Below are 27,237 nucleotides of genomic sequence, written 5' to 3'. Positions count from 1 at the left end.
TTTAAAATACTGAAAATAAAAACAAACCCAAAAATGAATTCTATACCCAGAAGAAATATCTTCAAAAAAAATAAGGGCAAAATAAAGACCCTTGATAGACAGGTAAATAATCAATGCTAGATAACTGGCAGTATAAGAAATGCTAAAGTAAGCTCTTCATCCTAAAGAAGTGATACCAGAGGGAAATGTAATTTTACAAAAAGGAATGGGAAGTATCAGAAATGTAAATACGTAAGTAAAAATAATTTACACTTTTTCATATTTTTTAATCTCCTTCAAAATAATTGATTATTTAAATCAAAGCAATTACATGTATTATAGGATTTATAAAATACTAGTAAGTTAAATATATGACAATAGATTTGTTGTGAAGTTCTAACCATAAATGTGAAATGGTATAATATTATTTACAGGTGAATTCTGATGACTTAAAGAAATATATTTTAAACTCACAGTAATCCCTAGAACTTTAAACCAAAAAGGTAGGTAACTAATAAATCAATGAAAGAGAGGATGAGACAAATAGAAAAAAATAGATGATATATTTACAACCATATCAATAATTAAATTAGAGATTGCCAGACTGGGTTTGAATTAAGGAAGGAAAAAAATTGAAAATCTACTTGAAATATAAAGACACATAGAGTTCAAAAGTAAAAAGTGGAATAGATATACCATATAAACACTATTCAAAAGAAAGCTGACAAGTCTGTATTGATATCAGATACAGCAGACTTCAGATCAAGGCTTATGACCAAGGATAAAAATAAACATTTTGTGATGATAAAGGATTACTGCAAGAACACAAAACAGTATTAAAGGTGTATGCACCTAATAACAGCATTTAAAAACATGAAGCAAAATTAATAAACTTGAAAAAATTAGACAACTTTGCAATTATAGCTAGAGATTTCAATGCCCCTCAAAAATACATTCTTTTGAAGTACATATGAAATACTCACCAAAACGTCCCATAAACTGGACCATAAAAAAGGTTTCAATAAATTTAAAAGAATTAATATGCAAAGTTACGTTCTCTGCCTGCAACAGAATCAAAACTATAAATCAAATACAATAATATATTTGGAATACCTTCCACTTTAAGAGAAAGAAAAATAAAGAGCAAATTAAATTAAAAAAGAGCCGAAGAAAGAAAACAATAAAGAGTAGAAAGCCATAAAATAGAAGGAGTTCTAACGATAAAGAAAACCCAATAAAATAAAAAGCTGGGTCTTCAAAAGATTGATAAAAATGATAAAACTAGCTAGACTAGTCAAGGAAAAAAGAGAAGATACAAATTACCAATAACAGAAATAGAAAAGGGTAAATCACCATAGATATTACAGACTTTAAAACAATACTAAGAAAAAAATCATAGATTACTCTATGTCAGTAAGTTTGAGAACTCAGATGAAATGAACAGATCCCAGGGAAGATACAAATTATCAAAACTTAGTACTCCTACACCTTTTAAAAACTTGCCACAAAGTGGGGTGCCTGGGTGGCTCAGTTGGTTGAGCAACTGCCTTTGGCTCAGGTCATGATCCCGGACTTCCAGGATTGAGTTCCGCATCGGGCTCCCAGCTCCTTAGGGAGTCTGCTTCTCCCTCTGACCTTCTCCTCTCTCATGTTCTCTCTCACTCACTCATTCTCTCTCAAATAAATAAATACAATCTTAAAAAAATTTTTTTCTAAAAAAAAACTTGCTGCAAAGAATATCCTGGGTCCATATGGCCTCAGTGAGGAGTTCTATCAAACATTTAAGGTAGAAATGTTATTAACTCTCCACAAACTCTTCCAGAAAATGAAAGCAAAGGAAATACTTCCCAACTCATTCTAAGAATCCAAGCAATGATATTGCAAGAAAACCAAAACCCAGTATTCATCATGAATAAGAAATGCACAACTCCTTAAGAGAATTTTAGCAAAGTGAATCCCACAATATAAAAAAGGATAATACATAATTATCAAATGGAATTTATCCCACAAAAGCAACGTTGGTTTAACATTCAAAATCAGTCAATGTAATTCATCAATCATATTTACTGAAAAAAAAAACACAGAGATGAAATAAGAGAATCTCAAAAAATACAGAAAAAGCATCTGTTTCAGAAACGTAAAATTTAACTTTTGAAAAAACTTAATTCACTATACTGACAATATACATGTGATCATCTCAAAAGATGAAAAATATTTGACAAAATACAATAAATTCTCAGGAAACCAGAAATAAAAAGGAACTTCCTCAACCTGATAACACACCAAAAAAAAAAAAAAAAAGAAAGAAAGAAAGAAAACCTACTACTAAAGTCATACATATGAAAAAACGACTGGGATTCAAAGTCAATATGCAAAATCAACTTTATTTCTACATACTTCAAACAACTGGAAACTGAAATTCAAAAAGCAGTACCATTTAACAATAGCAGCAAAACAGGTGCTTGAGTAGCTCAGTCGGTTAAGGTTAAGCATTGGCCTTGGGCTCAGGTCATAAACCCACAGTCCTGGGCTGGGGGAGAGGGTAGTCCCTGCTCAGAGGGGAGTCTGCTTCTCCTCCTCTCTCTGCCCCCCCCATATGGGCATACGCACTCCCTCTTTCTCGCTGACTCTCTCTCTCTCTCAAATAAATAAAATCTTTTTTAAAAATAGCAATTAAAAAACTGGAAGTAATTGGGAATAAGTATTTAAAAATGGGTGCAAGATCTGTACAATGAAAACTATAAAACACTTCTGATCAAGATTAAAGATCTGCACATCTGAAGAGGTATACCATGTTTATGGAGATGATCCAATTCTCCCCAAACAAATCTATAGATTTTATACAATTCTACTCAAACCCTAGGTAAGACTTTTTATAGTAATTGGCATGCTTATTTTAAAAATTTATATGAAAGAGACACCTGGCTGACTCAGTCAGTAGAACTCTGATCTTTGGGGTTGTGGGTTAGGGGGATAGAGATTACTTTGTTTTTTTTCTTTGTTGTTGCTGTTGGAGATTACTTTTTAAAAAATTTTTTGATTGCAATTTATATGAAAATACAAAAAAAATCTAGAAAAAAGGGGGAAAAAAGCCCACAAAGTCAGAGGACTTAGACTATCTTATTTCAAGACTTACATTTGAGCTATCATAACAAAGATGGTCTGATACTAAAAGAAAGACATATAGATCAATAGTACAGATTATAAATTAATATATATCTATGATCTGCCAATTTTCAACAAATGCATGAAATTAACACAATGAGGAAGGAGTGGTCTCTTTAACAAAGAGTGCTGGAACAACTACATATTCACGTGTAAAAAAATGAAACTCTACCCTTACACCTCACACTTTATATAAAAATTAACCCAAAATGGATTGCAGACATAAATATAAGAGCAAAAATTATAAAATTTCTTGAAGAAAATATATGAGAAAATCTTTGTGACCTTCAATCAAATTCTTATGATAGGACACAAAAGACATGAACTATAAAAAAAAAAATCAGCAAACTGGCTTTTATCAGAAGTAAAAATTAAAGAAGTAAATTTTACTTTTCAAAAGACTGTTAAGAAAATGGGAGAAAATATTTGCAAAAGATTAATCTGATAAAGGATTTTAATCCATAATAGTTAAGAGTTCTTATAATTCAAAAGTAAGGTTAAGAACTCAATTCTCTAAAATAGACCAAAGATTTAAACAGACACTTCTCAAAAAAATACTACAAATGGAATATAAGCACATGAAAAGAAGCTCAATATCCTTAATCATTAGGAAAATGCAAATTAAAACCACAATGAGATGTAACTAGATACAACATACCCACTACATGTGGCTAAAATTAAAACACTGATAACATTAAATAATAAAAAGACTGTAGAGCAGATGAACTTTCATACATCGCTAGTGGGAATGTAAAATGATACAATCACTTTGGAAAACAGTTTGGATTACATCTTTAAAATTGGTGAACTTTATATAATTTATACCTCAATAAAGCTCAATTTTAAAAATCAACTTGACATTTTTCAATAAGTAAAATAAAATTCTGATAATACCTTGTAGTGGGGTTTAACAGTTTTTAAATACTAGCTAATTTTTTCCTCCACTTGAGCAGTAGCTAGGCTCACCTTGCCTCAGGAAAAGCAGTGGCAGCAGAAAGGAGAAATAAGGAGTCTTTTTCCTAATCTATGAATTTCAAAATCCTTGACTTTGAGAAAAATAGGAAGGACTCAGAACATATGCTTCCCAAACAAAAAAGGGAATGTGGGGATTGGAATGAGCAAACCTGTTAAGGAGCCACTATATAGCTCCAACTGATTTTTAGCATATAGAAATGTGGATCCAGTGTTGCCAGATCATTCTTTCTACCCACACCCAAAAATCTGGAAATTCAGATTTTTATGTGAATTGTCCCAATTTTTGAAATACTTCCCAAGTAATATGCACTCCTCTGGGTCAAAGTCAGCCTATGTTTTTGCAGTATTTGGCACAGAAAAGAGATTCAAAGCACTCTAAAAACAAAACAAAGAAAAACAAGACTTCCTCACTCTCTAAACTTGATGAAGATTCCCTGAATGGGGAAAAGAAGAGTCAAAGGAATGATGGCTTTAGACAACTGTTCTTACAAGAGAACAGAGGCAATTTGTGGCCTGCTTCCTAGGTATGGACTCAGGAAGGTAGGAAGATCCCACAGAACTGAAAGGGATACTGTAAGAGGCAAACAAGATATTATCCTCAGAATTTCCTGGGCCCCACTCCAGCCCAGCAAAGCTTAGACAAGGGGCAGTCTCACAGAATTCTCCATATGTTAGTGGAGTTTGGGGACCACAGAAAGATTACAATGTTATCAATAGCATGGAAATTCTAAGAAGAGTTGCTTTACCAGCTAATACTTTGTGGATGAGAATGAGGAAAGAGCAGCAACCTATGATGATGACCCATAACTTCAGAAATAAAATGAAAGGATGAGCATTTCTACAAATGCCACCACTGTGAAAAGATGAAGATGTCTAGTTTGGCCCACCACTCCCATCCAAGAATTAACAGAGGTAAGAAAAATGGAAAATGTAAGAGACCTCTAGTTAAGATTAAAATTTCAGTCACCTAGGCAGAACAGAAGTTCAAAATAGAAACTTGAGTTTCAAAAAAATAACAAAAAGTATATCCCTTGAATATCTGACATTGTAGACAGATGTACTTCTACCATCTGTTGTAAGCAGGGAAGTTATCAAGGGAAGGGGGAAGCATTTTATTTTCTTTCTTTGGATAAATTACACCAAATACTGTATTTGGTAATATGCCCTAAAGATAGACTATCAGAGCATCAGACTTCAAATCACTATTACTCGAAAGACTAGAGAACTAAACTCTTCAGATGACCTCTATTAACAATTTCACTAGATAGACTGAATTATCAAACACATTTATTAACTTTCCCAAATTCATTTTGCAAGTAATAAATTATCTTAAGGCAAGTGTATATGATTGGTAACACTAAACAAAATGAGCAAAACTTACTCATTCTGGAACTATTTAAATAAATACAATAATAGTACCACCAGAATCCATTTTTAACATTAGGGAATGTGTTTATCTGAGACATTAACAAGGTGGAAGCAGAGAGGTTGTCACAGTGTGTGAGTGTTTGGGTTTTTAAAAATTGCATTTCTGGGGCACCTGTGTGGCTCAGTGGGTTAAGCCTCTGCCTTGGCTCAGGTCATGGTCTCACCATCCTGGGATCAAGCCCTGCATTGGGCTCTGTGCTCAGCAAGGAGCCTGCTTCCCCCTCTCTCTCTGCCTACCTCTCTGCCTACTTGTGATCTCTCTCTGTCAAATAAATAGAATCTTTTTTTAAAATTGCATTTCTAATTTTTCTAAAATGACCACACACACAGAGTCCTTTAATTTCCAGAAAATAATTAGAAAGTATGTGTTTTAAAATAAAAGACAAGGCTTTTAATTATCCCTTCAATATATTCTTAGAAATTTAAGCACACATTGTCTGATTAAACATGATTAATACTGAGATCTACCCTGTTGCAATTAATCCTAGCAATTCAGACAAGTGATGACTTGCCATCACTCTTAAAATCCACAAACTTTTCTTTGGTCTATCAGCCTTTTCATTATTTGCCTCTGCCTAACTCTTATCCTCATTTCCTACCCCTCCCCATTCATCCACTGCGCTCCTTGCTGACCTTTGAAGACCTCAAACCTACGACTATGTACTTGTCTCATCCTGCTGCCAGGTGCGTACTGCTGTAAAACTCATATAGCTTGTTCCCTCACATCATGCAGACTTCTGTTTAAATATCACCTCCAGAGAGAAAACTTCTCTAACAACGCTTTCTGAAGTAGTATAGTCCATTACTCTCTATCCCCTTTACTTGCTTTTTTGTTCTCCCCACAGCAAATCAAATATATACTTACCTGTTTTAATGTAAGCTTGATAAGAACTGAGACTTCATCTCATTAACTGTTACACATCTAGAGCCTAGAATGTGCCTGGCATAAACAATGACTGACATAACAATGAATTATCAGGGAAGTGAATCTGTTTAGTTAACTAAGTGGGTATATTTGAATATTCAAGAAAGGTTTCAAATAATGACAATGGAATGAGGAATACAAAGAACAGTAATAGTTATGGTAGCCATATGAACCTAGAATACCTGTGGCTAGAAAACGTTAAAGGCTGGAGGAACTGGATTAGCACCAGAATTAGAGTTTTTTAGTAGTTTGAGGATGACTGGCAGGATGGATGCAAAAGGAAGCCAGGCTGCAGTTAGTCGAGGCCTAAACAGAAAGGAAAAAAACCTCTTTTTTTAATCCCACCTATTCTCCCTCATCTTCCTTTCTCTAAAGTTTACTCTCAGTGTCTACTCTCTTTACCTCCTCCTCTTTGGCTTCCTCTGTCATAAAGTGTTTTTCACTTGTAGATTACACTCTGAGTTTTTCCTCCTATGAATCAGCCTCAGCAGAATAAATGCTCTCTAATGAGAAACTATTAAGAATATATTTGATATTCCTTTAAATGCCAAGAACACCAACATCATTATCAGCAGTCTCACGCCCAATATGAAGGCAATAGACTAAAACAGAATCATAAAGCCATTCGCTTTAACAAACTCTTACATCAAGAACTGAATGCTTTATGACTTCATCTGTTTAATTTTCTTCTCTACCTTCTCCAGAATATATCTTTAAATACAATCAACATGCATTACTTATCTTTATTGAGGTATAATTGATATATTAAAATTGCACATATTTAATGCATGCATTGTGATGGGTTTGGACATACACATGTACCCTTACCATCGCCACTGTCAAGTTACTATAAACGTATGTATTATCTCCAAAACTTTCCTGGTATTTCTCTTGTGTCTTTGTTTTTGTTCTAAGAACACTTAACATGAGATCTATCCTCTTAACATATTTTAAAATTCAACTATCATATTGTTAACTATAGGCACCGTGTTTTACAAAAAACAATCAACATCTTTGACTTTTATCCTTACACTCCATTAAAAAACTCATGACATATTCACTGAAGTATATTTGCTAAAATCCTAAGCCTGAAATTACCTTTTTTAAGTTGATCTTGGTGCCTATTAATGTTGAAGAGGAAGGAAAAAGAAGGAGGAAGAGAAGGAGGGAGGAGGGGAAGGAGGAGGAGGAAAAAAGAAAGAAAAGAAGAGAAGAGAAGGGAAAAGAGAAGAGAAAACTGACAAAAGAGTACCATCAGGCTTATAAATGACTGTATATTCCCACACCTCACTAAATGACACTGGCATTCAACTGAACTTTTTGAAGAATAAACTTAATAATATAGCTTATTCTTCATATTTTTCATATAATAAACTATAATAAAATAATTTTATTTATATTATAAATTAATATTATAAATTTTTAGTTACTTATTTTAAATTTTATTAATTTTTAATTTTATTAAATAATTTTATTCATTAAAATTTTATTAAAGTAAATAAAACTATAATAAAAATAAATAAAGGAGGAGGAGGGGAGGAGGAGGACAGGGAGGAGGGAGTGGGGAGGAGGTGGAGGGGGAGAAGGAAGAGGAGAAAAGAAAGAAAAGAAGAAAAGAGAAGAGAAGAGAAAACTGACAAAACAGTACCATCAGGCTTATAAATGATTGTATATTCCCACACCTCACCAAATGACACTGACATTCAACTGGACTTTTTGAAGAATAAACTCTAACACTTTAGCAGCAGCCAACATAATAGCATCTATTAATTTCAAATACCTCCCAAAATTTCTTATCCCAGAAGGTCAACTTACTCATTTGGAAACCTCCCATAAGAGGTTACAGCTAGAACATGATCCCTGTAACTCAAACTGAGTCTTGAGAAAGTAAACTATAAATCAAAATTTTAGGAAAAATTCATAATGAAGTTCATGTTTTGCCCATTAATCCTCCAGAGCAAAGAAAAATCCAAGCAGGGAGAATGGGTTTATTTTTTTTAATATCAGATATATTCGCAAATGACAAAGCATTAAGATTTATAAACTACATGATGTCCTACTTATAGCTAATGAATATATTCAATAACAAATAAGATATCAAGTCATAAATGATTTATTTCACTATTTTGGTAACTATGCTTAAATTAACTTCAATTAAAACCATAAGTTCAAGGCTTAAGAGGAAAAAAAAGTTAATTCTACAAATTAAAAATCAAATACCTAGAGCATTATTCTCCTCTACATCTTTCCCTATGTCATCTAACTCCCCAAACCCACACTCCCTCTCTCTCTCTCATTGCACATTCAAGTCTAAAATATTATCAAATCTGACAGAGTAAGTATAAAATATGTGTAGCTAGCAGTGTGACTTTATTACTTGCTTTTGTGAGTTCCAATACTGAATGTTATTACAAAAGGGTGATCATTTCTGTATATGTCTCTCCCTAGTCCTTACAAAAGCTGTGCCTTCACCGACATGTGTTCAATAGAGAAAATGACAAGTGCAGAATATAACAACTGTATTTGTCTGTATTACCACAACATATTTACCAACTGTGACAGGAAAGGTCCAAATTTACTTTATTTAGCAGCCTAATCTAGCTTAAAACAAAATACATGTCCTAAAAGCATTTCTATTCTGAAATAACTCATAACTATAAAAGGTTAAGTATTTACAGAACAGAAATCTAGAATAGTAAGAGCAGCAAAATATTCCTTCTTTCATTTTCACTAAGTTGGTGTTAATGAAATGCAACAATGCTATCAGTGTAGTACAATGAACATGAAAAGGTGCCCAATGTACAAAGAAAACATGAAAATTCCTACTGACAACAGTGAAAACAAAAACTGTATTTTCTCTTTCCTTCCACATGCCCTTTTTGTTAGCTTGAGAGATTATGACTTTATCTGTATACTATTCAAAAAAATAATAATACTGGTTGCAGTATGCCTAGATAGAGGCTTAAAAAATAACTAAGTAAAATTATATTTCTCTGGTTCCATAGAAGATCCATCATACAGGACCCATTCTCACTTCCCTATGTTCAACAAGCTGTGGTAAATGCAGCTAAACAAGAGAAAAATACCTAAATAACTCTCAGAAGTAGCATACACAGACACTATATCTTTGTTGAAATCTCAAATCTTACATTATCTAAGATTTAAATCACCTTTAAAGCAGAATTTAGTAAAATTTTAAACTCATATTGTGCTTATCTTTTCTTGTAAGTGGCTATATAGTCTTAGTAACATGCTTGTGTCTGATATTACCCATATAAATAAAAGCACAGAGTCATTTCAGGAATTAATAGAAAAACAGACATCTGCATGGAACATTTCTCTCATTAGATATTATCATGTTAGCATATTTCTCCTATTTCTGATTTTGCTACAAAACAAAATGAGCTGACTTTTATCCTTAAGTTTCTCTCTATATATCGCCAATAATGCAAATACTTTAATTGCACATTAGAAAAATCTCATTTTCCTCCAAAAATTGCTACAGAAATTAGCCTCAAAGAGACTTCATAACACATAAAAATCAAAATATGACTGTCAAATTGGCATACCAGCTACCACTTACACCAAATGTTACTTTAAGTATTACTTTAAATTAAATGCTATCTTCAGTAAATTTCTGGTGAGATCACATGGGTCATTAAAATGTTATCTGGCCTCTTCCTAAATTAGTGCCAAACTGAATCAATTAGGCAATAATCAATTAACCAAAAACTATACATTAATCAACTGACATTACATCTAGCCAAACTGTATATTCAAAAAGCAATTCATTCTTTTGTCAGAAAGTCATATTTGGGGATAATGGGAGTATAAATTGACACTTCTCTAGAAAGCAACTTGGGTTAATATATATCAAATATTAGTGTTAATTTTCTTTGACCAATAATTCTACTCCTAAGAATTGTCCTAAAGAAAAAATAAGAAACGCATATAAAGTTCATATATTTATAGAGAGAGAGAGAGAAAGAGAGAGAGAGAGAGATTGATGTACATCTTAAATTTACTTATTGGGGCAGGAAAAAATGCAAACTTCAAAAAGAACTTAGTTTAAAAAATGAATATTGTGCAGCCATTTAAATCATAATTATGAATAAAATGTAATGACCTAATAAAATTCTCAGCACATACACAGAAAGTGCACCAAAATATTTACAGTGATTTCCTCTAGCTGGCACAATTAGGGGCTATTTTATTTATTTTTTTACATTTTTAGAAGCTAATATTGCTATTCAGGAATATTTGGGAGTGGCAATCTGGCTCAGTCAGTACAGCATGCAACTCTTGATCTTGGGGTCATGACTTCAAGTCCCACATTGGGCACACAGCTTACTGAAGAAAAAAAGAATATCTGAATATTCTATATTGAACTATTATAAACAAATTGTTTTTGTTAAAAGGGATTTCATTGATAGTCATAAAATATTTCACATAAATGGTGAAGAAAGAACTCCTTGTCCTAACTAGATGACTGTCATCATCAGTTGGCTTCACTAGAAGCACCGAGGACAGAGATAACCCTTCCCCTGTTAATAACTATTAACTATCAAAATAGTAGAGCATTCATGTTAACAGTTTGTTTTTCCATCTAGGGGTAAATTTATTTAACAAATTTCTTTTAGTAGAGGCAATTAGTACAATAAAACACTGCATTTCTCAGTACAGGCAATTAGTATAACAAAACTGAGAAAGGGATAGGATCCAGTATTTACTGAGTATGTAAAAAACAAGACACTAAACCCTGTATAGACTCCATTTAATCCACACAACCTTACAAAGTAGGTATTATTATCCCTGTTTATTAGAGGAGGTAACTGAACCTCAGAAGTTAGGCTATTTATCTAAGTTTACTAAGGTACTAAATGCTGATACTGGAATTTGAACCCAGCTTTTCCATATGCCAGAACCCCTAATGATATCAGTGAAAGGAAGTAACTATAATGGTGGGATTGTTCATCCTGCATAAGTCTTGAAAATATTTCAGCTAAAAAACACTAAATAATTTTGAAAAAGGCAACTGCTAGTTTACTGAAAATTACTAGTTTTTACCACATTCTACATAGTCATGTGAAAGGCAAATAAACATTTTAACTAACATTCAACAAGATAATGCCTAATATTAACTGTTTCTGAAAACAAGAGGTGTTTAATAAATATTTTGCGGTACTGAACCAAATGGAGAATAGGTGACACTCTCTCTCTCTCTCTCTCTCTCTCTATATATATATATATACATATATATATATGTAAGTACTTCCCTGTCACTTTGCAAAAGATACATGAATATGCTTTCACTCAAGATATAAAAAATTTAATTTACTAAATTATAATATATAATTAATATGTTAGACAACTATTGATCATTAGATAGAAAAGATGTGTGTATGCCAGAGGTTGTAGGTGTGGGAATAGTTACTATTATATGGAGAAAGAAATACCACATCAGGGTGGTGCATTTAGTCAATGCCATATTGATTAAGGATCTATAAGTAGATGAAATAATTAAGAAAATTTCCATTTAGCTCTTAAAATCCAACAATTAAAAATTCTTTTAAAATATTTTATTTATTTATTTGACAGACAGAGATCACAAGTAGGCAGAGAGGCAGGCAGAGAGAGAGGGGGGAAGCAGGCTCCCTGCTGAGCAGAGAGCCCGATGTGGGGCTCAATCCCAGGACCCTGAGATCATGACCTGAGCCAAAAGCAGAGGCTTTAACCCACCGGCCACCCAGGTGCCCCAAAATCCAACAATTAAAAATTTTAATCTGTAAACTACTTTCCTTTACGTAAAGCATTCCAGCGATTTCTATAATTTTCTTATTTGCATAAAACTATTTGAAATAATAGCTCCTAATAATTCAAATAGTCTGTTAAAATGCTGCTAACAAAGTCAGAGTTAAATTGGTATTTTTTTGGTTCACAAACACATGCTCTGAATAATTTTTGCCTATTTTTACCAATATATAAAATCTACACCATCTATACCATTTAGATCATTAAACCAAGTTAAGGCTCATGTCTCCTGTAAATTTCCAAAGTCAAAATTTTTGTCACTGATGAATGCACCGAAGGTCAACTTCACATATGCTGAAATAGACACAGCAATTTAAACTGCTATAGACAATCAAGGAGCACAGTGGGACTAAAGCACACCAAGTATGTATACTTTATACATATATATTCAGCAGCACTTCAGTAGACCCTTAAATAAGATTAAATGTGTGCATGCTCACATACCCCAAAGATTACACCTCTGAAGATACAAAGAATTAAGAGTATCTAGTGAAATAACAGATTCTGGATGTGTTGATATTTCTCAAAAGTGTGTTCAAATTTAAACTCTGGCACAGAATGGATAAGTGACTCATAGATAATCAAGAAATTAATTACCAGCACACCCAAGATTATTTGTACAGTTTAAAGTTTAAATAAAACCAACTCATAAAAATTTTATCAGTATGCCTTATGTCTTCTTCATAAATAATAATAAATTATATAATTTAAGTGAATAAATAGAAAAATATGGACCAATATTGTAGTATTATTTAATATCACCTAAGATTATTAACCAAGATAAAATTATAATTAAGATGGAAATAATGAATAAAATCTGTTGAATTAAACTTATAAAATTAGTCTCATCTACTGTTTTAATAACTTATTTTCCAGGCAATTTTTATGTAAAATTGTCAATCTTGTCACATTTAAAATTTGTGTAAGACTTGTAAACATAGGCCAATTTTTAACTGGTTCATAAAGTAAAAAAGTTAAAAAAAAAAAAAAGAACCACATAGTAATTTCTGAAAATGTTTAAATAACTTGTCACAGTTACTCAGATGTTAAGGTAGCTCATCTTACTCATTGTTACATTCCCAGACCAAGCACAGTGCCTGTGACACTATAAGTAGTCAATTACAACAGAGGTTTCATCCTTTGCAGGCTATACCAAATTATTTTTTATTAAGATTTCCCACCCTGGGAGCACCTGGGTGGCTCGGTCATTAGGCATCTGCCTTCGGCTCAGGTCAGGATCCCAGGGTCCTTGAGACCTGCATGGGGCTCCCAGCTCAGTGGGTCACCTGCTTCTCCCTCTCCCACTCCCCCTGCTTGTGTTCCCTCTGTCACTGTTTCTCTGTCAAATTAACAAATAAAATCTTTTTTAAAAAAATTTCCCACCCTGAACATTGAGTGCATGTATGCCTAAGCCCATTTATCTGGTAAGAGGACTATCTTTAATCACAGACTCAAGTGACTATATGGCACCAAAAAAAGTTAAAAGCTACAGATTGAAACAAAATATGGAATTGCTAAATGTAATCTGTGTCTCTCAAACACACAGTAAGCAGAGAGCTGAGGTACCTCTAAGAACGGTTCAGAAGAAAGACATCAACTCTGGAAGAAAAGGGGTTTTTTGGCTACATTTTTTTCACCTTTTGGTTTACTGCTTTTGTTGTCTGGCCTGTTAACCAAAAGCAGATTACTACAGTTCTCCATTTAATTCACTGCCACAAATGCACCTACTGATAATTATACTACAGCACACTTTAGATATGGTTATCATTAAGTTAAATGCACCTACCACAAATGAACGAATATGAGTGTACATACTAGATAATTCTCTTTGGAATCCAAACATTAGCTTATTAAATACTCTGCTTTATTAATTCCTGTAATCCTTGCTTACTCTCAGAAAAGTAGTGGTTAAATCTCACATGATAAAGTAAGCTACATTTCACATTAATTTTCCTTTATACATCACTTAAAGTCTTCTTTTGGGGAGCTTAGGTGGCTCAGTGGGTTAAGCATCAACCCTTGGTTTTGGCTCAAGTCACAATCTCATGGGTGGTGAGTCAAGCCCTGTGTTGGGCTCCATACTCAGCAAGGAATCTGCTTGAGGATTCTCTCCCTCTGCCCCTGCCCCACACCTGCACTCTCTCTCTCTAAAATAAATAAATAAATCTTTTTAAAAAAAATCTTCGAATATTGAGTATACCTATTTTGTAGGTTAACACCATACAGCCTGGCTCCACCAAGCTCACTGTACATGCTCATCCTCATGCCAAATGTAACTTAAGATGTTCCAATTCCACAACAGTACATTAAGAAAAAGCCGAGTTTCAGATTTTACACTGCCTGATTACTAAGATCATATTAGCTCACCACTAGTGGTTTAGTCACCGTATCAACTAGTCATATTAAATCTTTGGATGCAATGAAAGTTAACAATGCTATTTTTATGTCGTGTAAAAAAAATCATTCAGTCTGTTTTCCCTTTTTGATTACAGTTCATTTAAGGAAAAAATGTTGCTGTATGGCTTGACAATGTTTTATGTGTCTTCGGCTGATAGAACACACAAAACGTTTGAATAGGCCCATTTATTTGAGCAGACGTATTAAATAATACTTTAAATGTGAACATGCATGTCATAAATTTTGTAGTCTCTTTAAAGTAGGATAAATCTGGTATTTAAAATAGTCTTTGTTCAAAGTCATTTTTTTTCTAACAGTCATAAAGGGACTCTGATTTGTGCTGCATGAACAATGCCAGCATCATCATTTTAATGTTATCCATATGGGCTTCTAATAATAGATAAGAGTCTACATTTGTATTATATGTCTTAGAGACATTTAAAATCTAGATAAGGAAAGGCTGATTTCATTGGCCCCATAGTTAAAGGAAAGCAGACCCTAATTAAAAGAATTCTGTTCTGAATTAACTAGTTTGACATGTGCTAATTGACAGTTCCTGTGAAATGGTTCTAATTAAAGTCAATATGTCTTTTTCAATTAAAAGGAAATTAAGAATATACTAATATACATTAACAACTTAATCTGCCTTCAATATCCCATACATCAGCTGCTTTTCCCCCCTAACATTATTGAAGAACCATCTGACATGAATCATCTACTGTTTGCTTATGGTATCTCATTATTACTTCACACGAGCACAGCAGTAGTATATGTCCCCTTGAGAAAGAGAGTAACCTGCATATGCTTTAATTTTTAGAGCTCCCAACTTTTAATTTATTAAAAAAAAACCCACCTTTTTGAATTTAGAAAATGGACATTGTTATTAAGAATTTTTGCTAACTGAAAACAAAGACAAGTGTTCTCAATTAGTTGGTCTTTTTACTATAGGCCTTAGAGGTAATTGCATTTTGCTAGAAAGAAGGCTGGACTATGTTTTCATCATTTGGCTTGATTCAAAGCAAAGCTTGATTTGAGCAACATACAGAAAATATCCTTCAAATTTGTTCTGTTTTCCAAGTGAAATTTTTGGGGAAATCTCAGGTGGGAATATTTTGCATTGTATATGTAACAGGAAAATAGAAAGCAAGATTGTTTAAATGCCAGCACTAATAGAAGGCCCATCATATTCACGGAAAATATAACATTAGCAAAGCTGTTTATAGAAACATAATTAAAATATTCAAATATGCATTACAAAGCTACGGTATTAACAATTTTAATGCTAGCAAAAGTAATAAAAAACTCAAGTACCAATACTAATATACACAGCACTGAAATCACATGGAAAACTACGGAAAAGATTAAAACTATTTTGTTTTGTAGATGACTAAAACTCAGACATTTTAATTATAATTAAAAGTATTTTAAAGAAGTTTTAATACTATCAAGATACTATATGCAGTCCTTTAATAAGATACAGCTGATATTCTAATAGTAGTTCCATCACAACTCCCTTTGTACAGTTTAAAATTCAACCACAAAATGTGGCTACTTAGAGAAACAGGAAATTATTTTACTTAAGTTCACTAACATTAACTTATACATGTTAAAATACAGAACAAAAAAAAGGTAAACAAGTCATTTTCACTTTTGCACTTTTATTAACTATTTTAAAAACATTAAATTTGCTATCACTTATAGCATTCTGAACATATGCATGATAGAGAGACAGTCAGCCAGCCAGACGATGTAAGATCTTACATGGAAACCATTTTTTCCAAAGGTACTCTATTCTTCTTTTCCAAGTAGTTACCAAAAACTTTAATGGGGACTCTAAAAATCAGGTGAAGTCTAGTAAATTTCCAGAATGAGTAAATACATATTAATCCATGTTCAAAAAAGCACCACCATATGATTATAAATATGTTCAAACTCAATAATCAAAATGCAGTGGTCTTTCTCACCATTTGGAGCCCCTAGTTTGATTTTCAATCCCAGGATCTTGCTCCTTGATCTGGCATTGACAAACTGCTGCAGTAACATCATGTATTCAGCTTTCTGAAATGGGAGGGAAGCCAGTGTGGCAACTTTTCTGCCCAATTAAAGAGCATTGTCCATAGCAGGCCTATATAACATACAGCCTATAGACTGCACACAACCATAAAGCAATTGCTCACAACCCACCTACAGATTTGAGAAGAGGATCAAGTAAAAAGAAAGACAATATGGCACCCATGTCAGGAACAAGAGATACAGCTGTTCCAAAGATTCCACCTCTTAATTTACATGTTATAATACTCGGTATCCAAACTCATGATAAAAATCAATGTGATTGGTCAATCCTAACAAAGGCATTCACTGTACCCATGCTAGACTTGTATAAAAACTTTCTAATAGGCAAAAACTATATAGAACTAAAACTAAGAAAAACTGGAGCATTCATCTGACAGCTTATCTTCTTTGAGCAGTCAATAAATATTTACTGATGAGCCTCATGAGAGAACTTCTTTTCATCTCTTTTTCTTGCTCTTGACATTTACTTACCGATGGGTGACCATAAAACTTTTTGTCCAAACAGGAACACTTTTAAAAATGAACACAGCAGGGAGTGGTATCATGGACGATGACTGAGTACGAAGCTCTAGAATCAGTCCCTCCACCAAAACAACTACAAGCTGGTAAAAACAAAAACAAAAACTTGTTAGAAACAACTATTTCAGAACTCTGTGGAGTCTAGTTGAACACTTATAGCATCCAGGGGAGTACCTGATGAAGAAAAGACTAAGTTTTAGTAAATTTCGGCATTACACATAGCAGCTACAATCCATAAGCCCTGCCAAAAGTAACCATGGGGACAACAGCCAAAATTCCTGATGCAGCTTGCTGGCATCAGGGCAGACACTAAAGACCTTCTTCTCTAAAAACTAAAAGTCTGTGTTTTGATCTACATGGCAGTTCACTGGAGGGCCAACACAGAGCCCTGGCCACTGAGTCAACCTATCAGGTTGCTTTGCTTGCATCACTGAAGGAAGTCACAGAAACATAATAACCAAATTCAAAAATTTCCCCCTCCCTGTATCGAGGTATTTAAGGAAATATAAGGTCAGTGGCTGACCATAGAGGTAACAGAATGCAGACTTCAGTGACCACACATGACAAGAAATACAGTCTGCAAAAACAATGTGGAAAAATCAATAAACGAACGAAGGACTCCAGCCTTCATCAAGTAACAATAGCAATCCTTGGTGCATAAGGAAGAATTTTATTTCTAGAATTATACTACAATATTCAAAATGTCCAAATATCAACAAGAAAATTATAAAGCTCACAAATGGAAAAATATTACTCATTCATAGAAAAAAAAAGAAATTGACAGATATCATTCTAAAAAAGCCCAACACTGAACTTAGTATGCAAATACTTGAATTTGCTACTTTAAATATGCTCAGTGAGCTGAAGAAAGCCATGGACAATGAACCAAAGTAAATTAGGAAAATTATGTATGAACAAATAAGGAATATCAACAAAGAGAAATTATTAAAAAGATCAAAGTAGAAATTATGGAGCTAAAAAGTACAAAAGTTAAAACAAAAATTTCAAGAGAGGCACTCAACAGCAAATATAAGCAAGCAAAAGAAAGAATCATCACATCTGAAAACAGAGCAATTATAATTGCCTAGTCTGGGGAGAAAAATAAAAACAAAGCAAAATGAACAGGGCCTAAGAGACCTATGGGACACCATCAACATATCAATATATACATTATGGGAGTCCCAGGAAAAGAGAAAGAAAAAGGAGCAGAAAAAAAAAATTTTGAAGAAATATTGTCCAAAAGCTTCCCAAGTTTGATAAAAGATATGACTATACACATCCAAGAATCTCAACAAACTCTAAGGAGACAAAGAAATCCACACCACATTATTATCAACGTGGAAGGACAAAGAATCTCGAAAGCAACAAGAGATAAGCAATTCATCATATACAAGGCATTCTCAAGAAAAATTAATGGCCTTTTTCTTATCAGAAAAGATGAAGGTCAAAAGACAAGAAGACATATATTTAAAGAATTGAAAGGGGAAAAAAATGTCAACCAGGAATTCTGTATTCAGCAAAACAATGCTTCAAAAATGAAAAAGAAATTACAACATTCCCAGATAAACAAAAGCTAAAGGAATTCACTAGTAGAAGATGTTCTCTATAAGTAATGCTAATGGAAGTACTTCAGGCTGAAATTAAAGGATAATAGACAGCAAGTTAAAGCCATACAAAGAAATAAAGATCACTGATAAAGGTAACTACCTAGGTAATATAAAACCTAGTATTACTTCTTTTTTTATATACAACTCTTTTTATTTCCTATATCATTTAAAAGACTTGTACTAAATAATAATTATAAATCTATATTAATGGGCACACAATGCATAAAGATGTAATTTGTGACAATAACAACATAAAGGAGAGGATAAAGCTAGAAAGGAATAGAGTTAATGCATTCAACTGAAGCTAGGTGGTATCGATTCAAATAAAATTTTTATAAATTTATCATGTTAACTGTAATTCCTAGTAGCCACTAAAAAAAATAACTAAAACCAAACATAAAAAGAAATAAATATACTTGAATCAATGTAACACTGTGTATCAACTATACTCAAATAAAAAAAAATTTTAATGAAGAGGGACTCTAAATGGTATACTAGAAAAAATCCATCAAACACAAAAGAAGGCAGCACTTGAGGAATTTGAGGAACAAAAAAAGACATGACACATAGAAAAATAGCACAATGGCAGAAATAAGTCCTTTATAACAAATAATGACTATAAAAGTTAAGGGTTAAACTCATCAATTAAAAGACAGCTATTCAGCATTATCAACAATAGCCAAACTATGTAAAGAGCCCAAATATCCATCAACTGATGAAGGGATAAAAGTGTGGTATATATACGTGATGGAATATTATTCAACAATCAAAAAGAGTGAGACCTTGCCATTCACAACAACATGGATAGAACTAGAATGTGTTATGCTAAGTGAAATAAGTCAGAGAAAGACAAATACCATATGATTTCACTCATATGTGGAATTTAAGAAACAATAACAGATGAACATATGGTGGGGGAAGAGAGGAGACAAACTGTAAGAGAGTCTTAGAAATAGAAAACAAATAGGTAAAAGAGGGAGGTGGGGGGAAGGGCTAGATGTGTGATGGGTATTAAGGAGGACACTTGATATGATGAGCCCTTATACAACTGGGTGTTGTATATAAGTGATGAATACCTGAATTCTACTCCTGAAACCAACACTGCACTGTATATTAACTAACTAGAAGTTAAATTAAAAATTGAAAAAATAATAGACAACTATTAGTAGAATGAATTTTTTAAAAATATGACACAACTATAAACCGTATATAAGAGACTCATAAACACAGGTTGAAACTGAAAAGAAGGAAAAAGGTATTACATGCCAATAGTAACAAAAAGGGAGCCCCGTTCACAATATTAATATGAGACAAATGGATTTTACATCAAAAACTGTTGCAAGAGACAGAGAAAGACATTTTATAGTGACAAGGGGTCAACTCATCACAAAGGTATGACAATTATAAATATCTGTGGTGAGGATAGGGAGAAAAAGAAATCCTGATGCACTGTTCATGGGAATGCAAACTGGTGCACCAACTATGGAAAACAGTATAGAGGTTTCTCAACAAAATAAAAATAAAATTACCATATGATCCAGTAATTCCACTACTTGGTATTTACCCAAAGAATATAAAACCATTAATTCAAAAAGATATATGCACCCCTATGTTTACTACAGTATTATTTACAATAGACAAGATATGGAAGCAACCCAAGTGTGCAGAGATAGTTGAATGGATAAAGAAGATGTGGCGTATACATACAATGGAATATTATTTGGCCATGAAAAAGAATGAGTTTTTGTTTTTGTTTTTTTTTGCCATTTGCAACAATATGGATGGACTTAGGGGATACAATGCTAAGTGAAATAACTCAGACAGACAAAAACAAATACTATATAACTTCACCCTATGTGGAATTTCAATAACAAAACAAAGAAAAAATTAGATGTAAAAAGACAGAGCATAAACTGTGGTTGCCAGGGGGAAGGTGGTTGGTGGAACTGGAGGGATAAAGGGTATTAAGAGTACATTTATTGGGGTGCCTGAGTGGCTCAGTAGGTTAAAGCCTCTGCCTTCAACTCAGGTCATGATCCCAGGGTCCTGGGATCAAGCCCCACATCGGGCTCTCTGCTCAGCAAGGAGCCTGCTTCACTTCCTCTCTCTCTGCTGCCTCTCTGCCTATTTGTGATCTCTGTCAAATAAATAAAATCTTTTTTTAAAAAAAAAGAGTATATTTATCATGTTGAACACTGAGTAATGTATAGAATCATTGAATCATTATACTGTACACCTGAAACTAATACAATACTATGTTAATTATACTTTAATAAAATTTTTTAAATTATAAACATATACACATGAATCAACAAAGTCTCAAAATATATGAGGCAAACACAGTGAAATAATTGAAAGGAGAAATACAGTATATAGTAATAGTTGGAAACTTCAACAGTCCACTTCAATAATGGATAGAATACATAGAAAATTAGTAAGGAAAGAAAAGGACTTGAATAATACCATAAAACCAACTAGGCCTAAAAAACATGTACAAAACACTCTATCGACCAATGGCAGAATATATATTCTTCTCAAATGCATTGGAACAGTCTCTAGAATAAACCATATGTCACATAATAAAACAATTTTAAAATTTAAAAAATAATCAAAATCATTCAAAGTATCTTCTCTGAACAAAATGGAATGAAACTAGAAATCAATAGCAGAAGGAAAACTGGAAAACTCAAACACCTGGACATTAAACAACATACTTTTAAGCAACCAGCAGATCAAATAAGGAATCACTAGGAGACACAAAACAATACTTTGAGATAAATGAAAATAAAAACGCAACATACCGGAGCACTGGGTGGCTCAGTTGGTTAAGCCACTGCCTTCAGCTCAGGTCATGATACCAGGATCCTGGGACTGAGCCCCACATCAGGCTTCTTGCTGAGAGAGGAGCCTGCTTCTCCCCTGCCTGCCATTCCCCCTGCCTATGCTTGTTTTCTCCCTCTCTCTCCATCTCTCCCCCTCTCTCTGTGTCAATAAATAAATAAAAATCTTTTAAAAATAAAAATTAAAAATTAAAAAACACGACATACCAAAACCTATAGGGGGGCAGCAAAAGAAGTGTTCTGTGGAAAATTTATGGTTGTAAACACCTCCATTTAAAAAATACATCATGTCAACAACCCAATTTCACACCTTAAGGAACTAGAAAAAGAACAAACAAAACCCAAAGCTGAGAGAGGGAAAGAAATAATAAAGATTATATTCAAGAGAAACAAAATAGAGAAGAGAAAAGCAATAGAAGGAATCAATAAAACCAAAGGTCAGTTTTCAAAAGCAAAAATCAACAAAAATGAGAAACCTTCAGCTAAACTAAGAAAAAAACTGCAAATAACTGAAATAAGAGATGAAAGCAGGTACATATATTTATTTTTTCAATATTGTTTTGGCTACTGGAAGTCTCCTGCAATTTCATATACATTTGAGGAACTGTAGTTCAACTTTATAGAAATTAAAAGGACTATAAGAAAATACTATGAACAATTTTATACCAAGAAATTGGACAATCTAGATGAAATGTATGAATTCCTAGGAAATTCCAAGACTAACTCAAAAAGTAAAAAATCTTAACAGACCAGTAACAATAGATTGAGTCAATTAATAAAAATAGCCTAACAAAAGAGAAGTCAGGACCATATGGTTTTAGTAGTGAATTCTATCAATCTCTAAAAGAAGAATTAACAACATTCCTCTTCTTCTTCTTCTATTTCTTCTTCTTCTTTTTTTTCCTGCAGGGAGACTGAAGTAGGGCTCTATCCCAGGACCCAGAGATCATGACCTCAGCCAAAGACAGACACCTAATTGACTGAGCCTCCCAGGTGCCCCAACAAGAGTTTAAGTCTTTCTTAAACTCTTCCAAAAAAACAGAGAGGGACCTCTTTCTAACACATTTCATAAGGTCTGCATTAACCTGATACCAAAGCCAGACAAAGATACCATAAGAAAACTATAGACCAATATCTCTTAAGAATATATACAAAATTCCTCAAAAAAATACTACCAAACAAGTTCCAAGAGCACATTTTTCTTTAAATAATTTATTTATTTATATGAAAGAGACAGAGACAGTGAGAGAGGGAATACAAGTTGGGGGAGTGGAAAAGGGAGAAGCAGGCTTCCTGCTGAGCAGGGAGCTCAATGCAGGGCTCTATCCCAGGACCCTGGGATCATGACCTGAGCCAAAAGCAGACACTTAACAACTAAGCCACCCAGGCATCCCCCAAGAGCACATTTTTAGGATTATACACCATCAGAGCACGTGGGTGGCTCAGTCAGTTAAGCATCCAACTCTTGGTCTCACCTCAGGTCTTGAGCACAGGGTCATGAGTTCAAGCCCCATGCTGGGCTCCATGCTGGGCCTGCAGCCTACATAAATTTTAAAAATTTAAAAAATAAAGCATATACACCATCACCAAGCAGGATATAAATCAGGAATGCAATGGCAGTGCAATATATGGAAATCAATAAAATGCATACCACATTAACAGAATTTAAAAAAAACAACAACTATATGATCACCTCAATACAGGCCCAAAAAAGCATCTGAAAAATTTCTACCGATTCTCATGATAAAAAATTCCCAAAAACTAGGATAAAGGGGAATTTCCTCAACACAGTAAGGAGAATTTATTTAAAAAAAAAAAAAACCCACAGTTAATATCATACTTAACTAGTGAAAGAATGAAAGCTTTCCCCCAAAGATCAAGAACAGAACAAAAATTCATGCTTTCACCACTGCTATTCAACATTGTATTGAATATTCTAGCCAGAGCAATTAATCAAGGAAAAAAAAAATAAGATGCATCCAATTTCTGCTTGTAAATGATATGATTCTATATATACAAAATCCCACAGAATCTACACACACACATACACACACAAAAAAACCTACTAGAGCTAATAGATGAATTCAGTAAAGTTGCAGGGTACAAGATAACACAATTAGTTGTGTTTCTACATGGAAGCAATGAACAATCTGGAAATTAAGAAAACAATTTCATCTCCTATAGCATTCAAAAGAATAAAATACTGGGGAATAAATTTAACCAAGAAAGTGAAATACTTACATCGAAAACTATAAAGCATTGCTGAAAGGAATTAAAGCTGCCCTAAATAAATGGAAATACATCCCATGTTCACGAACTAGAAAATTGAATATGGTTAAGATAACAATAATCCAGAAAGAGAAATAAATACCTCAAATTTATATGGAGCTACAAGGTACTGTGAGTAGCCAAAACAATATTCAGAAAGTAAAATGCCGCTGAAAAACTCACATTTCCCAATTTCAAAATGTACCACAAACCTACCATAACAAAAAAAGTGCAGTATTGACCTAAGGACAGAAATAGAGACAAACAGAACAGAATTGAGAGCTAGAAGTAAACTCAATCATCCATAACCCATTGATTTTTGACAAGACCATTCAATAGGGAAAGAACAATTTCCAACAAATGGTAAATAAATAACCACACACAAGTAATGAAGTTGGATCCGTACCTCACTTCTTATACAAATATTAACTCAAATAAATGGCCTAAATATAAAAGCTTAAACTTTAAAATTACAAGAAAAAAAATCAGAGGTAATCTTCACAACCTCAAATTTGGCAAGTGATTCACAGATTTCACACCAAAACATGAGCAGTAAAAGTGAAAGACAAATGGGACTTCATAAAAATTATAATCTTTTTTGTTCATTAAAGAACACTATCAAGAATGCCAAGGGAAAACCTAAAGAATGGAGAAAAATTCTGCAAATCATATATCTGATAAAGGATTAATAATGAAAATATATAAAGAGCCCTTATAATTCAACACATAGACAAACAAACCCAAATAAAAAGTGGTCAAGGGACCTCACAGTTTCTCCAAAGAAGATATAAAAATAGCCAATAAGCACATGAAAAGATTTTCAATATCTCTAGTCATTGAAGAAATACATGATGAAAAAACATTTCACATCCACTTAAGATAGCTTTAATCAAAGAATAAATTAATAAAAATGACAAGTGTTGGCAAGGATGTAGAGAAATAGGACCCCTTGTATGTTACTGGTGGGAATGCAAAATGTTTCAACTGCTATGGAAAACAATTTGGCTATTCCTCAAAAAATTAAACACACAATAGTCACATGGCTTAGAAATTCTGCTTCTAAATATATACCTAAAAGACATGAAAACAGAAACTTGTATATGAATGTTTATAGTAGCATTATTCACAACAGTAAAAAGATAAAAAGAGTCCAAATGCCAATCAGCGCATAAATGGATAAACAAATTGGAGTATGTTATGCATTGTGTGTATGTATATTCAGCCATAAAAAGGAATAAAGAACTGACACATTCTACAACTTGGATGAATCTCAAAAACATTACACTAAGTGAAAGAAACCAGACACAAAAGGTCACATATTGTATGGTCTTCTTAAATAACTGCTTATAAGTTTCAGTATGGTTTTCTTTGATACTTTAAAACACCATGCATTTTTCAAGTAGTGATATTGTATTTACATGGATTTAATCTACAGTCACCATGGGGTTTCATATAGGAGGCTTTTCTCAGTACTTAAGCTTCTTCTATTTTAATCTCTTCTCTAATGCTTCGTTTTTGTCTTTTCTTATTAAGAAAAGGAAAAACACAATTATACATCCAAACCTAGCATTAAACTACAGTTATTTTAAAGTGAGAAAATAAAGTCAAGTACATGAGGAAAATGCAAACAGAATGAGGACCTCTCCAAAATTCTAAGATGTGATCCTTTAAAGTATACAGCTTCTGTAATGAAATGTAAATGTTTACAGACTTTTCACCAAGGGACAGAACTTAGGCCTGATCAAGACCACGTAAGGTAAGAGATGTTAAGAATCCTAATGCTTACCTTCTCATTCTATTTGGGCGGAAAATGTATTCCTAAAGTTTTTAATCTTTAATATATAAATATTTGTACCATGTAAAATTTTATAATAAGGTATAATTGTATATATAAATATGGCTATTACAGGACATGTAATTTTTAAGAGAAAATAAATTTATTTCAAAACACTACTTACTCAACTAGTTATGAATTACTTTAGAAATGCTCCTCTCAAACAAATTTTCTGAATTTTAAAACTTTTTAAGATTTTATTTATTTATTTGACAGTGAGAGACACACAATGAGAGAGGGAACACACACAGGAGGAGTGGCAGGCAGAGGGAGAAGCAGGTTTCCCACTTGAGCAGAGAGCCCAATGTTGGGCTCAGTCCCAGGACCCTGGGATCATGACCTGAGCTAAAGGCAGATGCTTAACAACTGAACCACCCAGGCGCCCCTATTTTACAACTTTAAAACCAAGTAAAAAATTACAATAATATATCACCTCACACCTGTCAGAACGGCTAAAATCAACAACACAAGAAACAACGTGTGTTGGCAAGGATGAGGAGAAAGGGGAACCCTCTTGCACTGTTGGTGAGAATGCAGACCAGTGCAACCACTCTGGAAAACAGTATGAAGGTTCCCCAGAAAATTAAAAACAGAACTACCCTATGATCCAGCAATACTACTAGGTATTTACCCAAAGGACACAAACATACTAATTCAAAGGGATACATGCACCCTGATGTTTATAACAGCATTATCTACATAGCCAAATTATGGAAACAGTCCATTGTCCATCAATCGATGAATGGATAAAAAAGATATGGTGTATACACACACACACACACACACACACACACACTCACACTGGAATATTACTCAGCCATAATAAAGAATGCAATCTTGCCATCTGCAATGACATGGATGAAGCTAGAGTATTATGGTAAGTGAAATAAGTCAGAGAAAGACAAATGCCATGTGATTTCATTCTTATGTGGAATTTAAGAAACAAAATGAATAAGCAAAAGGGGAAAAAAAGAGAGAGAAAGAAAGGTAAACCAAGAAACTGACTTTCAACTGTAGAAAAATAACAGTTACCAAAAGGGAGGTGGCTGGAGGAATTGGTTAAATTGGTAAGGGGAATTAAAGAATACACTTGTTGCGATGAGCAACAGGTGATACGTAGAAGTACTGAATCACTTCATCATAAACCTGAAACTATAGTACACTGTATGTTAACTAATAGTTAAATTAAAATGTTAAAAAAAATGTTTTGAGACACTATAAACCAAATACAGCATACATTTCTCAAAATTGTTATAGAAGATAAACTGTATTATTGCTAACAACATGACTATGATCTGACCATAAAACAATTCAATATCCTCATACTGAAAAAAATGAATTATTTCTCCAAGATTAAGTATCTCTTTTCTAAATATCATTATTAGGTATCCTAAAAGTTAATAAAATCAAAGTGAA

The sequence above is a fragment of the Neovison vison genome, chromosome 1, assembly GCF_020171115.1.
Source record: "Neovison vison isolate M4711 chromosome 1, ASM_NN_V1, whole genome shotgun sequence".
NCBI classification, from domain to species: Eukaryota; Metazoa; Chordata; class Mammalia; order Carnivora; family Mustelidae; genus Neogale; species Neogale vison.
The sequence above is the reverse complement of the archived record's forward strand: the minus strand, read 5'-3'. Positions refer to the sequence as shown.